We start from the raw sequence: 13,000 nt of genomic DNA on the forward strand, positions 1-13,000 counted from the left end.
TTAGCTGCCTCCCATTTCAGGTACTCAGGAATTCTAATGTTGTCCAAGTGAATTGATAAATTTGACCTGTATAACAAAACTGGAGGGTTAGTAGGCTGTGACTCAAATTAACAAACTATAAATAAGAGCCTCTGAAACAATCAGGGAGCCCGGCTCTCTATACAAGTCCATATATTATTCTGGTTCAATACTAATTAAGGAGATATATCACTATGACTTATTCAAGATAGTTTTTCTTCTCACAATTCCTGACAGTTGTGATCAGGGATTCTGATCTGTGTGGCAGTTTGGTGAAGGGGGTTTGTGTTTCTGCTCCTATTTCCCTGCCGCCCTCTCCACTTCTAATCCATCTGTGCCACAACTAATCTGTAATCAACATAACCATACTGTCGCCACCCCCACTAGCCCAGCAGTCTTCAAAAACATCACTCTAATTGAATTCAAACTGCATTAATCACTTTTACAGCATGCCAACTTCCTGTATGTAGGAACTGAAGTTTGAACTAGTGGTCTATCCCCGTGCTTCTGCCCTGAATATCGAATTGCTGGAACATTATGTGAGGAGTTGAATATTAAGCTAAAGATAAAATGAAATGAAGATCAATACTATACTTATGGGACTTTTCTATGTCCAAAGCTGGCATAAGCAACAGAGTAAGTCTTCATAGGAACGTTCTCTGAAGGAATGGCCTGGCCAAAAGACCTCTTCCACACTAAGTCATCCCTAATGGGAAGTCCCTTCCTTCCCTTCGGTAATAAAAAGAAGTGAGCTGTACATGACAAGCATGGTTTCCAGTCAAAGGAATCAAACTATATAATGTGTTAGGCCTTTCTCATTAATGTTACCATTAATGGGTAGATTGGTGGGATTTGGGGAACGGTTTGCAAAGCTAGGAGGACTCTATTGCAAAATAGAAAAGAAATAAAACATCAGGAATACTTGTATGGCTTTTCTCAGCCCAGTCGCTGGAATATCTAGCATTTCCCGCAAGAGTATTCACATATTTCAAAAAGGCACTTGTTTCTAATCATTCTGCTTTTATTTTGGAAAACCCATCAGCAAAGGCAAGAGTATCAATAATAATTAATGAAGATGATTTGTAGCCAATTAGATACCACTTATGTCCCCATATAGCTGCAGTGTCTATTAATCCTGGTTTTCTCTACTGTGTTAGTAGAGACGAGTCACTCTCTTCTACCTTGCTCATTCCTTCAAGAAACAGGTAGAAACCAATCTTGATGCATTTGGCTATTCTGACATTTAAATTCAGGGCCTGGTTTTCTGTTTTCAAAGACAGAAAAGACCTCTCACTTCTACATAAATTCAATTTCTTTCCTAGTTAATCTGTGAAAATGAAACTGTGCAAAGAGAACAAAACTTGACAAATTCAACAAACTATTAAAGCCCAGAAGATGTTTTTGATTTGGAACAAGTCAGAGATGACAGCCTCTTAATAACTAAACAGCTCTACTATGTAAACATATCCAGCACATTTTCCGATTTTAATTCTATTGATGAGGTGAGAATTGCCAATGTCACCTTCAAATTTACTTCATACAGTTATATTCTTCCCTGAATATTATTCATTCCCATAGTCAAATCATTTTTTGTAAGTGTCAGAAAATAAGTTTCCTATCCTGATTTGGTTCATCTTCAGAAGATATCACACAGAACAGTTGATTCTTTATTCTGAACTTGACAAGATAACATTCTGCAGAAAATGTGAATCTTGTTTCTCACCAGCAGTCTTTGGGGTAGAAGATGCCAGCTCAACTTCATCCAAACACACTTGCAAGTATTTTACTGATCCATATAAGGTCAACCAGGGAAGTCATCCCTACAAGAGGGTCAAAGCATCCCCCATTAGATAAGTGGCCCTATCCTCATCATTTTGGAAAACTGCTCCTTTGCACTTCAGGAATTAGCGTTGCAAATTGACCCTTTTTCCTGCTGATGTGAAAAGCAAAGCCAAAAGTTCTTTTATTCTCTTGATAAGAAAATTCTAGTTAATAGCGCAGTGTCTGAGTTCCAGAGCCCCTGTACTAATTTAATATCAGATCTTATGTTTTGGCTTACTTCCAGACAAAACAGGGCAGCTCTTGGGAATCCTATCTCCTCCTGCCTGTTGTCCATTGTGCTTGGCTTTTTAATGGCTTTTTTCTTAAGTATGCTGCTTACGTTCCCAGCCTGCTCAAAACCTGCACCCTTCTCCAGAGGGACATTTAAATTGTAAATGCCTCTATGTTTTCCTCTTTCCACTCATTTTGTTGATTTAATTTTACATGCACTGTAATTGAACTATACCCAACTGCTTCTCTAAATGCTATTTCTGTTAGGCAGAACTTAACTTTAGGATGTGTTAGGCTCCATTCTGACAAGGGCCTCCTTTTCTCCATTTTCTGTTATTCAACGTACCTATGAAAAACACTTCTCATCTTTCCCACCACAGTTTAAACTAGGGCTTCTGGAATGTTTTCTTGGCCAGTTCAAAACTGCAGCAATTCCTGCTACAGTGTCATTAGGTCATCCTTAATCATGCCTGAGAAATGAATGGCTGCAGCACTAATTAATTTTTACAATACAGAAATTATTATTAGCTCTCCTAGGTCCTGGAAGCTAATGGAAAGAGCAAAGGCATGAAACTCGTCAAGAATGACTATCATTTACCTTGGTTCAAGGTATAAAACAAAGCTAGCCTTGTTGAAACAAAAATACTGGAAAATATACCCAGCATCTTTGTTATTAAAGGGATTTCCTCTTACATTGTTTAGCATATAAACAGAAGAAGGAACAGAAAGGATTACCAGTGATCAACAATTTTTATTTTATTTAAACGTATTGGCCATCCACCTGCAATGGGCAATATACAAAGGCAGAGAAAACTTATTGGATCACAAAAGCAAATGTAAATACCTCTTAATCCAGCCTTTTCCAACCAGAATCATTCTGCATATTTTGGCTTGAACTACATGAATTGAAACCCAACCACAAGTTGAAAACAAAGACTACTGCATTGTGTGTGTGAGTGCATGCATGTGCATTCTCATACACATATCCACACATATTTTTTTTAAGAAAATGCAACTAACTCAAAATAAACTCAGCAAACTAAAAAAAATAATGCAACTATGAAACTCAGAAATGTGTTTCTCACATCAACTATCTTGGAAAGAAGTGATAAGTCATCTCTGACACACTAACAAGGTCACTTAGATACAGGAAAGCAAGAGAAAGCAGCATACACACACATATCATTCCAAATAAAAGCACAGCTAAAGTATTTATTACCTATATATTACCTATTTTAATAAGGACATCTTCACCACTCTGTCTCAAATATATCCACATGTATTCTATTTACCCCAAGTATCTATTGTGCATATATGTCGCTGTACTTTTTGAGTACTGTGAGATTAAAAAAATCACAACCATATGTATCCATTCAGCAACATCAATTTTTTTCTTGATTCTGTACTAGGTAGAATGCAGTGTATTACCAATTCTCCTCTTCCTCAGTGAGATGTCCCAAATATTCTCTTCATAAGCTTAGCTGTTTTTGCCTTTTCCCTGTAAACTTCCTAGCCCTGATTCTTTGTTTACTTATTTTTTTCCCCAGTCTAAGGAGTCAATCCCTGACCCTACCTATGTCACCTCTACCTTTCGGGGAAGATAAATTGCCACAATTTCCCTTCCAAAAACTCCAAGTCTACTGATATTGTCCACCTATTTTACCATGAAATACTAAGAATCTTCCTACTGGCCATGTTTTTTGCCAGGAAATCAACTTAATACATTCAGGGTTCCTCCAGGATAGACAGAAGCCCTCTTCACTATCAACATGTGATGTATTTTGTTTCCTACTTTTTCCCCCCTGGCATTCTTTTATGTTGGCCTTATCTTGAATTCTGGGAGTGATTAATTACCAATTCATGTCCAATCTGAAATTCATTAATTTGGTGTTGTTGGGTTTTTTCACAGCCTCCCTGAGGTCTTCTTGGTCAGGCAGGATAAAGGAAAAACAGAAGATTAGCACTCAGTGGACAGTAGAGATAATGAAATCCTTTACAATTATCCTTTGGCTATTAATAGGGCAGGGAATAATAAACCAAAAAGTTAACTCTCCATTCCCAAATCATGACTGTCTACCCACATTGCTCTCTGATTCTCCGCCAGAACAGAGTGATATGCCGCTTCCTTTTTGCCTTGGGAAGGTACTGTAGTTTATAAGAGAAGGGATGTGTCATGCTTAAATTAGAACAAGTTTGGGTTTTTCTCTGTTTTTGTTGTTTGCCTTTGAGGGCAAACAACAAAGATAGCTAACCTTTATCCAAACTATTCAGACTGTTCAACATTTTTTCTTTCCTTCACTATTGTTTTCTCTCACTGATATTTTCTTTATTTAGCCTCATTGGTCTCATCTATTGATTTACTGTTAATTCATCCAAGTACCTTTGTTTTGACCAATTCTGTTCTTCAGCATCCAGAGGACCATCATGTCAGAATACGGTGATTTTTTTTAATGGATTCTGCATTATTTTGCATTTCTGAAAATCACCAATCAATATCAACTTTAATTCTGAAACATTTTCTCCAGAAAATATCCACTCATCCTCCTTCTCCACATTAAAATTAGCTATAGCCTTGGTCAGCACTTTTGGGATTCCATGAAGGAATAAAGGTGAAACTCGAAAAATTAGAATATCATGCAAAAGTTCATTTATTTCAGTAATGCAACTTAAAAGGTGAAACTAATATATGAGATAGACTCATTACATGCAAAGCAAGATAGTTCAAGCCATGATCTGTCATAATTGTGATGATTATGGTTTACAGCTCATGAAAACCCCAAATCCACAATCTCAGAAAATTAGAATATTGTGAAAAGGTGCAATATTCTAGGCTCAAAGTGTCCCACTCCAATCAGCTAATTAAGCCATAACACCTGCAAAGGGTTCCTGAGTCTTTAAATGGTCTCTCAGTCTGGTTCAGTAGGAGTCACAATCATGGGAAAGACTGCTGACCTGACAGTTGTGCAGAAAACCATCATTCACACCCTCCATAAGGAGGGAAAGCCTCAAAAGGTAATTGCAAAAGAAGTTGGATGTTCCCAAAGTGCTGTATCAAAGCACATTAATAGAAAGTTATGTGGAAGGGAAAAGTGTGGAAGAAAAAGGTGCACAAGCAGCAGGGATGACCGCAGCCTGGAGAGGATTGTCAGGAAAAGGCCACTCAAAATTGTTGGGGACTTTCACAAGGAGTGGACTGAGGCTGGAGTCAGTGCATCAAGAGCCACCACACACAGACGGATAAAGAAAAACAGATCTGGTCTGTTGCTCAGTGGTCCAAAGTCCTCTTTTCTGATGAGAGCAACTTTTGCATCTCATTTGGAAACCAAGGACCCCGAGTATGGAGGAAGAATGGAGAGGCACACACTGCAAGATGCTTGAAGTGCAGTATGAGGTTTCCACAGTCTGTGTTGATTTGGGGATCCATGTCATCTGCTGGCGTTGGTCCACTGCGCTTCATTAAGTCCAGGGTCAACACAGCCGTCTACCAGGAGATGTTGGAGCACTTCATGCTTCTTTCCACAGACGAGCTTTATGGCTTCATTTTCCAGCAGGACTTGGCACCTGCCCACTGCCAAAAGCACCAAAACCTGGTTCAATGACCGTGGGATTACTGTGCTTGATTGGCCAGCAAACTCGCCTGACCTGAACCCCATAGAGAATCTATGGGGCATTGCCAAGAGAAAGATGAGAGACATGAGACCGAACAATGCAGAAGAGCTGAAGGCCTCAATTGAAGCATTCTGGTCTTCCGTAACACCTCAGCAGTGCCACAGGCTGATAACTTCCATGCCACGCTGCATTGAGGCAGTAATTGCTGCAAACGGGGCCCAAACCAAGCACTGAGTACATATGCATGCTTATACTTTTCAGAGGTCCGATATTGTTCTATGTTCAATCCTTGTTTTATTGATTGCATGTAATATTCTAATTTTCTGAGATTGTGGATTTGGGGTTTTCACGAGCTGTAAGCCATAATCATCACAATTATGACAAATCACGGCTTGAACTATCTTGCTTTGCATGTAATGTGTCTATCTCATATATTAGTTTCACCTTTTAAGTTGCATTACTGGAATAAATGAGCTTTTGCACGATATTCTAATTTTTCAAGTTTCACCTGTAAATTAAATCTTGGCATCCTGAAAACTTAGCTACTGATTCTTCAACTACAAATTAGGGCCTACTTGTCCGGGGGGGGGGGGGGGGGGATGGAAAAGGGCTAACAGTCCCCTGTTTGTGGTCCCAGTTTGCAGTGAAAAAAGAGCAACTAACTCTTGAGGAGATTTTTACCTCAGTACAAACAGTAACCGTCCTCGAAACCTAGAGTCTTTTGCCATCGAGTTGAAAGGCTACCAAACTATTCTTAAGTGGGCAGAAAACAATGCCAAGATTGATTTGTTGCCCTGGTGTTGATCCCAATCCCGCTTCTATTCACCGCAGTCACCTGATTTCTTTCCAGGGTACTGAGTGACAAACCTTAAGCGGTTTTATACACCTTGAGGCTTGGAAACAAGGGGGGGAAACTGCTATTTTATCTATAGCTGAGGACTGTTTAAGCTTATCTTACTTATGACCTGGGAATGAGATGAAAACAACATTGTGAATACATAGCATAAAAAAAGAAGTTGCCAAGGTACATTTGTGCTGTAGACAGATGCAAGTTAAAACATGCCCAGCATCTATATCCAAAGTAAAGGTGGTTTCTTGTGTCACTGTTTTCTTTCCGCTTCAAGGGTATCTTGACTATGCTGTATTCTTCCAGAAGAAATTAATTACTGAGCATCAAATTCATTACATTCACCCCAGCAGATTTAGCTACCAATACTTTGCTGCTATGGCCTAAAGAGAGGTTTCAAGTGAAACAATAGTACATTCTTTTAAAATCCTGTTATTTGGCTTGCCTGAGCAGCAATCTCATCTATAGAATAAAATGAGTTCAAGTTATTTCATCACCTACAGGAAGGAGGATCAATGAATAGAAAAGAGAAGCTACAAAGAAAATTAAGAGCTGCCTTTTGCAAAAGGCCATGGAACAATTTAGGAGGATAATTCTTCTCAGGCTAGTTAGCAAATACCACCTTCTCTATCCATATCATCTGCATTCCAAACCTTAGGCTAAGAGTTCCTTTTGATTTTTCCACAGACTTAACACTTCTAGTTTTGCTTAGCTAGAATATGTGCAGCCCATAGTACAGATAAGCTTCAACAGATCCCATGTACCAAAGCACAAATTCTTATTTTGTTCCCATTCCCTCAGCTCTGACAATATTTAGCATTGTCTTTTTTTGTTATATTTACATCATCTTCATTTATAATTTTTAATTTGTGGATATTAGAACACTGTTAGGCGGGCCTGCTATATATGCTGTTACTATACCTGGTAATATAATTTAGTCTTTATCTTTCTAAAGTGTAATATATGAAAGCTTGATGAGCAGTGAAATCCATATTTATGGTCTCATCTGGTGAAGACCATGGTGAACAGAATATTGTGATTTTGAATATAAAAGAATAAATGGTAAAGATCATGAATTAATAAACGAAATACAATAGGTAACTATTGTGTCTATGAAACCAAGAGAAAGGGGAAGGAGAGAATAGTTCTGAATGCAAATAGTCTTATGTCCTGAAGTAGAGGAACACATGCCACAAAGTAAAAATGTAAGTTTAATTATGTATAAAAGGACTAATATCTAAGTTTGAAATGTGTATCATCTGCAGTGTAATGAATACATATGAAAATTAAAAAATCCTAGACTGGGGACACATGGATGATAAACTCTGGTTATGGGGGTGATTAAAAAAACAAGAATGAATGTGGGGGGAAATGCAACATTTTGAATAAATTTGAGGAAAAAGACATTTTGTTATATGACATAAATGGATGGATGAGAATGAGATGAAACAGTATACCAAAAGTTATTGTCCATTCACAAGTGCAACTAAAAAAAAATGAGAATGTTAGGTATCTACTCATAAAAGCTGTTTTGTTTCATGGGTTAAGCTTAACACTACCCAAAAAAAGGATTTAAAAAGATGATTGCATTGATTGTTTATGACAAAAAATGGAGAGAAACAGTGAAAGATACAAGGATAATTGGAGATTCTGAATGTAGGACAATCATTTTTAGTGGTGTCAAAAATGGATCATAGGAAAAAAACTGTCATGGAATAAAAAAGGCAGAAATAATCTACAATGGATGTAGAATGATTCCAAGAAAAGAAAGTACATGCCGTTTATGAGAAAGTATTAAAAGATAATAGTCTCATACCAAAATGAATGAAAAGTAGACATGAGGAAAGATAATATTGAATCTGCTTGGAAGTAGTTACTTGAAGTTATATTGCAAAATATAACAGAAATACATCAGATTATGCAAATGATAAATGTGAAAAAGACAGTAGAATGAAAAAGAATATATGAGAAAAATGCAAATTAAAGCGTGATTGTTACAAAAAAAGAGAGATTTATTCAATATTGTATGAAGGAAAGGATAGGTGAAAGAATGTAATCAAACAGAGGAAGGAACAATAAAAAGAATCAGAGTAAATGCAGAGCAATTTTGATTGAAATATTTTTTAAATGCTATGGAAGTGGATGAAGAAGACTGGATCAGGAGTTGCAAGAAAATTAAAAAGAATTAGAAATTATGAAACTAATTAGGATAAAACCTAAATGAAGGAATGCTAAAGGAGCATTTTAGAAATTTATGAGAATGATGGTGATATGTCAACAAACAAAACTGAAATCAATGCTATAAATGGGAGTGTGCCAGAAGAACTGAATGAAAGAAAAGTCAAGATGCTGACTTAAACTATGGAGGACTGTATTTGTAGAATGATTGTACATTAATTCCCACATCATCTGGCAAATTATTTAATGGTGGTGCTTATGAAGTTATCTGACAGAATCCTGATTGAAAAAGTGTAAGAAAGGCCAACGATAAGAAGTACAATTCTGCTATTTGAGTTTATGCCAAACAGAGTATGTGCAGATTATATTTTTGGTTTTCAGCAGATCGCTGAGAGACATGCGAGAAAGTTCATTCCATGTTTGTTGATACAGAAAAAAACATATGACATAGTAAACAGGTTTGAATTACAGTAAGTTTTATGTGAAAGGCAAAAATTACACTAAAGTGAAACATAGTGAAGGATTACCAAATGATTCAAAACAAACAACGAGCTAAGAACCATATGCCACCTTGGTTATTTAATATACCTATTTATGAAAGCATAAGGAATACTTGCAGTGATATTGTACGTTTCCATAGAGATTTTATGTCATGATGCTGTGTGGATGGCTAAGAACCGACAATTTGCAAATATATACATACATACATACATACATACATACATACATACATACATACAACCAAAGTAACAATACTTAGACTTATATACCGCTTCACAGCTTTACAGCCCTCTCTAAGTGGTTTACAGAGTCAGCATATTGCCTCCAACAATTTGGGTCCTCATTTTACCGAACTCTGAAGGATGGAAGGCTGAGTCAATCTTGAGCCTGGTGAGATTTGAACTGTCAAATTGCAGGCAGCCAACAGGCAGCAGAAGTAGCCTGCAGTACTGCACCCTAACCACTGTGCCACCATGCCTCATAGTAGTTGGGCTTCACAGGGAAAATGAGATAAATGGCAAACACTAGTAAAAACTAGTGGTTAGTCTGCCATTAGTTTGACAAGCAAAAACACCTGTGTTTGAAAGTATATTTCTGCCTACTTTGTTTATATAGAATTGAGAGTGGAATAAGACATATAAAAGTAGACTATTTACAATGGAAAGGGATTAGATAAGAAATATATATGGTAACACAGAAAAAGATTAGGAAAGAATGAGAAGTAAATAGACCAAATTGAAAAGTGAGTGGCCATTATGAAAATATACTGAGGTGACTTAGTCCTCCAGAGAACGAAAGAAATTGCAAACAAATCTAGGAAGAATCCATGGACTGAAAGGAAGGAGGGAAGAAAAAAAATCATAGCAGAATAAGAGTTGATGAGACCCTGAAAACAATGTGTAAAGTTTAAAGAACAAAATTAATATGTATGCACTGGTATATGGAAAGGTATGGATACAGTGAATTTAGCCCAAACCAGGAAAAAAGTCTAAATGTAGCTTTTCTTACATGCACATATGGAGTCAGAAGAAGCAACTGGCAAAACAGCTATACATATGTGCCTAAGCAGAGATCTGGCTGCTTTTACAGTTCAAGTACCTCTTTCAAATGATTTGAACAGCCACAGCTTATTGTGAACATATTCCCTGTGTAACTTTGCTTTTAATGTTACACAAGTTAATTGGGGAATTCAGTACAGATTCCAATAACAATGCTCACCAACCTGTGAAATTCCCTACTGCTAAAGGAAGGAACTGATCCTATCTTTTTGGTATCTTTTGGTAAGCCCATGGCCAGAGATTTCTTCTTAGCAAAGCTGCGGCTCCTCCTCTGAATTACCACCAGGTGGTGGCAACTTGTCACAAATGCATGCATGAAGCTGACTGGTGGCATTGTGAGTCTTTAAAAGCTGAAGGCGTTCACATATCATTCTCTCAAGGGACAGAACATCTCCCCTCTTTATTCATGGATAAATAGAGAAAAAGTTATAGCCAACTACCTAACCCCACGAGGCAATTGAATTAAACTGTGAGAATAGAATTTAATTTCCAGGCTGTTTGATTTGATCACGCTCCCTACTCCCTAGTTCATCTGGGAGTTTCTCCCAGAACATATAAAGGCTGCACAGAACAAAAAGCTGATACAGCTCTTGAGAAAAGAGTAGGTTATTAACGCTGACACAGGCAGACGTGGCTTCCCACCGCCAATGTGGTGTTTTCAACACATGAAAAATGGGTCACTGGCTTTAAGTCCCTCTCAAAGAACATATGATAAAACATGAGAAAAGGTGAAGCAAAAAGAGACATGGGCAATGAAAAGCACAATGAAGACAAGCTCTTCCGGGAGCAAGTTCAGAAGATGTCAGATAGTCACTTCTTCCTCCAATAGATGCTTGTAGAGCAAACATTCACTGAAAGATCACCTACTGTAGCAATTCTCTTTGGTGGCACTGGACAGTTCTTGAGGAATTCTTACATGTCTTACTCCCTGCACACATGCTCTCTTTTTCTCCCCCTTCTCCAACCTGCTATTTTTCATACACATACATACTCATACATTGCTCTTCATATATAAATATGCGTGGGTGTATGCTTATTTCCCTTCATCTTCTCAACACCTTTTGAGATGGGATAGCTCAAGAGTTGATACAATATGGCCCACAGAGCAGCTCAAGCCAAGTCCTTCAAAAAAAACTTATTTAACCTGTTTATGATAGTCTACCTGCTATGTAGCAAGTACTGCCACTTTATAAGGCTTCTTCCTTTCTTACTGCCCCCTGTTGCATTCTGAAAATACAATGAAGCAAGTGTCCAGAAAGGAGTCAAAGTACGTGTTCATATAAGGGTTATCTGAGTATGTCCTAATGGAAATTAGAAATTGGAGACCCTGGTGCAAGTGATTGAACATGTTTGCACTACACTATTCCGGCCTTCCACACTTGTGCTTTTTTGAAATAAAAAGGGCACCGTCTTTGAGAAATGTGCATTAAGAGACGGATTAGTACATTACAGATAAGTTTACAAATTTATACAGCTTGCTTCAAGACACCTAGCTTCTCAGATATACCCTTAAGCCAGATGCACATAGCTACTACTATCCTCTCTTATCTGTCTCCCCGTTTTATTCAATGGGATATATTCTCCAAAAAGCCAAGTGTTATTCAGTAGACCGGATGCATCACAGCAAATGTAACAACCGTTATTTAAAGCTGCTTTTAGATAGCTCCTTCATTTCCAGCAGAATAGCAACCCCTCCCAAGCAAAAAAAATCCTTTTTTGCCCATTGCCCAGATTCTCTGGCAGATATCGCATTCACTTTTACCTTGAAATCTTCTTAAGTAATTCTTTTAAATAAGGTAAAAGCACATGTCTGGGTCAGGCAAGCCAGGTCCCATCCTTGCTATTGATTTGAACTCAAATAAAGCTCCTTTTGCGCAGGCCAATTAACAGATATGCACAGCAGCTATAGTGCCTAGCTCATCCCCACCCCAAACTGATTTTTTCCAACTATTTCCTTACGTTATTGTGGGTTGCTGGAGTAGAAATATTTTCAGGCTAAATTTAAACAGAAAATATACCTAAACACTGCTAAATGTTAGTAACAAAAAGACAGGTATGACAAACTGCACATGAACTTAGATAAAATCAAAGCATATATGGGATTAAGGGCTTAACCATTTAATGTAATTAAATCCATTTAAATTCCAACATAAATTTAGCCTCTCTCCATAAAAACTAAATAAATGGCACATTCAACTTTTTCCCTGCTGTTACCCAACCCATTCATTGCTAAGAAAACCATACATTTCCATACAGAATTTCTGTCAATTTTATGAACAGTTACATGGGCAGTCCAAAGATGGAGCTGAGCCAGGTATATCATATTAATTATATTTTCTTATGAAGAAAACATAATGAAAACCCTATGTAAAGACTTACATGTCCCAAAAGGAGGGGCAGATAAAAGCAACTTATGATTTGCCATTTCTAGATCCACCAACTTAGATTCTGCAGCCTTTATGTAAAGGGTAAAATAAAATACATGCTAAAATACATGCTAAAAGGAGATTATGGGACCTGAAATACATCCCATCAAGTGTGAAAAACTATAAGGGGAAAAGGGAGAGGGCCAAAGAGAAATCCTTGAATGTTTCGGTTCTTGAAGAACACCCTTTGATGGTCTTGAATTTATGAAAGTAATTTACTCCCCAGCCCAGAAAATGCTGCATATGGAAACATCTCGTTGCATAGAAAAACATCAAAGCCAGACTACCTTAAAAAAAGGAATAAGAGAAAA

The 13,000-nt window shown here is 37.5% G+C and overlaps 1 protein-coding gene across 2 annotated transcripts in view; it reads right to left on the reverse strand.

Moving 5' to 3' along the window:
• SPATA20 (spermatogenesis associated 20) overlaps window positions 1-13,000 on the reverse strand; it is a 48,413-nt gene that overhangs the window by 2,780 nt on the left and 32,633 nt on the right. The window lies entirely within an intron of this gene.

This window comes from Natrix helvetica (genome assembly GCF_964273705.1).
Source record: "Natrix helvetica genome assembly, chromosome: 1".
Lineage (NCBI taxonomy): Eukaryota > Metazoa > Chordata > Lepidosauria > Squamata > Natricidae > Natrix > Natrix helvetica.